Source organism: Triticum aestivum, chromosome 2A, assembly GCF_018294505.1.
Source record: "Triticum aestivum cultivar Chinese Spring chromosome 2A, IWGSC CS RefSeq v2.1, whole genome shotgun sequence".
NCBI lineage: Eukaryota > Viridiplantae > Streptophyta > Magnoliopsida > Poales > Poaceae > Triticum > Triticum aestivum.
The window spans coordinates 184,511,006-184,514,130 of record NC_057797.1 but is presented as its reverse complement, the minus strand read 5'-3'; positions in this window follow the sequence as shown (position 1 = coordinate 184,514,130).

The following is a 3,125-nucleotide window of genomic DNA, read 5'->3' as shown; positions in this document are numbered from 1 at the left end:
CGCCCCGGCCTCATCCGAGCTCCTCCGGCGAGCTCCAAGCCCCTCCGGCCATCCTCAAAGTGTCTTGAATTACCGAGATACCGAGTCTGATCGGAATGTCTTGAGAGGAGGTCTATTCCTTCGTTGACCGTGAGAGCTTGTCATGGGCTAAGTTGGGACTCCCCTACAGGGTTTGAACTTTCGAAAGCCGTGCCCGCGGTTATGGGCAGATGGGAATTTGTTAATGCCTGGTTGTAGATAACTTGAACCTTAACTTAACTAAAATGAATCAACTGAGGGTGTTACCATGATGGCCTCTTCTCTGCGGAGTCCGGGAAGTGGACACGGTGTTGGAGTAATGTTTGCACAGGTTGCTCTCTAGCTTCTCACTCGTGCTTTGCCTTCTCTTCTCGCTCTCTTTTGCGAATAAGTTCGCCACCATACTTGCTAGTCGCTTGCTGCAGCTCCACTCATATTTTACCTTGCCATACCTATAAGCTTAAATAGTCTTGATCGCGAGGGTGTGAGATTGCTGAGTCCCTGTGGCTCACAGATTACTATTACACCAGATGCAGGGCCTGATGATTCTGCTCCAGGAGACGCGTATGAGCTCAAGTGGGAGTTCGACGAAGACTCTCAATGTTACTATGTTTCCTTTCCCGATGATCAGTAGTGGTGCCTAGTTGGGGGTGAACGGGACCGTTGTCGCATGTTGGGTTCTCTTTTATTTTGGCGCCGTAGTCGGGCCATGAGTGTTTGGCTGATGTAATGTTATTTATGTACTTGATTGACGTGGCGAGTGTAAGCCAACTATGTTATCTCCTTTTTATTATTTATATTACATGGGATGTTGTGAAGATTGCCTAACTTGCGACATATGCCTTCAATGCGATTATGTCTCTAAGTCGTGCCTCGACACGTGGGAGCTATAGTCGCATCAAGGGTGTTACACCAGTACAACACTACTCATAGCATAACATGACCACTAGCATCAACAATAAAGATCATGCAATAACGTATCAACAAGGCCATCATGCAAGCATTTAACCAACTGGATGCAATGGAACATGCATAACAACGCTACTCGGGACAGACGGCAGTCATGCACGAAAGACCATTACCAACATCAACATATACTACTAGCAAGCATAAGCATATGAAAGGAATACTAGCAACTAGCAGGGCATGAAAACCAGGTGCATAACAACATAGCAAGAAAGTAAGCACTAACCAAGAATCATTACCAACAACGATAACCATATTTTAAACAAGCAAACAATTAATAAATATTCAAGTTGAAAACCATGGCTAAAGCATGACTATCATGTAAGTGGGTATTGTGGCTTGCCTGGGGTGACGGAGACTCCAAGAAGAAGTGCGGTGAAGTCGTGGAACAAAACGTCGGACGGTTCTTTCTCAGAGGGGGCTGGTTAGAGGCAAGGGCAAAATGGTCATTTTCACTGTGAGAACACCTACTGAAAATGTTACCAAAAGCTAGAGCTCGATGATACAAAGAAGTGAGTGTTGGTTTCACCTCAATCGGAGTTACGGTTGAAAAGTTGTGAAGGTTGGAAGAACAAGGACCAATCTGTGAAAATTTATCACCAACGGGTCCCTAAGTAGATAAGACAAAAACAGATTTGAGGAAATATGCTTCCTGACTTAGAAAACGTAGTTCCGGCCGAAGTAGAAATAGAATACACTTTCAGAGAAGAGAAGACATACTCTGGAAAATGTGTTTCCACTTGCCACGTGGGATGGAGGGGTGAGACACTGGCGCGTGGGGCCCAGGGGCAGGGGGAGGGGCCAGCGCTCGTCGTCTTCCTCCCTCTGTTCGCTCACGCGAGGAACAGAGGAGGAACGAGGCCAGGCAGGAGCGCTCAGGCGAGGGGGCCGGCCGGCTCCGGCCATCTCCGGCCGAGCCGAGGCCACCAGAGGGTGCGGGAGGCCATGGCGCACCCATTCAGAGGGTAAGGAGGCGCCGGGGAGGAGTTGAGAGGAGGGGAGGTCGCGGCGACGGGAGGCGCCAGGAGCTTTGGGCGGCGGCGGCTCTCGGCGATGCGGGCTCTCTGGTGACGAACGGAGGAGATGGGGAGGCTGATAGGGGTGTGGGGAGTGTCGTGGTGGAGACGGGAGAGAGGAAGGAGCTCCGGATGGGCTCGGTCGAGGTGGTGGCCGAGAGCAACGGCGACGGCCAAGCTCCGGGAGGCGCGGCCCGAGGGACTCCGGCGATGAACTGGTGGGGTGGGGAGGCTCAGTGCGACGAGGGGGAGTCAGTGGACGTCTCAGAATGACGAGGGAAGGCTTGTCTTGGCCGGAATCATGCCGAGGCCGAGGCGGCCATGGTGGACGGCGACGAACTCCGGCGAGATGAGGCGATTCCAGAGAGCAAATGAGGCGAGGGAGGGAGCGATGAGGAGCGGGGGACCTCGGGCACTCCTTATATAGCCGCGGGGAAGGCTCTGGAGCTCACAAGCGAGCTTGAGCAGTGCTAATGAAGGTCAGGGGCAGGGCATGGCACGGGCATGGCGTTTGCGACGCATTGATGACGAACCACAATGAGGCAGCGATGCAGGGCGACGCAGTCGAGCACGGGCGAGCCCCTGGACAAGGTTTGAGGTCAAGACGAGGAGGGAGGAGACGAGCATAGTGGCCGGAACAAGCCAGAGCACGCCTGCAGCCATGACACCAGCGCGATCACCACGCACACTGGCGCAAGGGGCGCTCTTTGGCGTGGCCAACCATGTCAAATGGATGGACCTTGGTGCCCTTAGTCTAACTAAAGAAATAAATCGGTCAAGGGGCAAAGAAGAGATTTGCACTTAGCTCCAAAAGTAATTTAGTAAGAAGGTGTTTGTAACTCTCTGTGGTTAAACCAGCTTGGTAACATGATAAAGAGTTTGTCTAGCGATGATAACTCACTAAGGTGATGCTGATCACCAAAAATCAGACTAAGAGGAGGGTTGCAGTAGAAAGTGCAATACTGGCCGGAATGAGGGATTTGGATGATACACTCACATACTTGATCTCCGTGGGCTAAAATTTGGCAGAGAGGGGTTATATGATGATATGAAGCTGCTGTAAAGATTTCATGCCACTTGGAAATATCAAAGTGGCACTTGCTTCACAAAGCTTCATTCTGGACA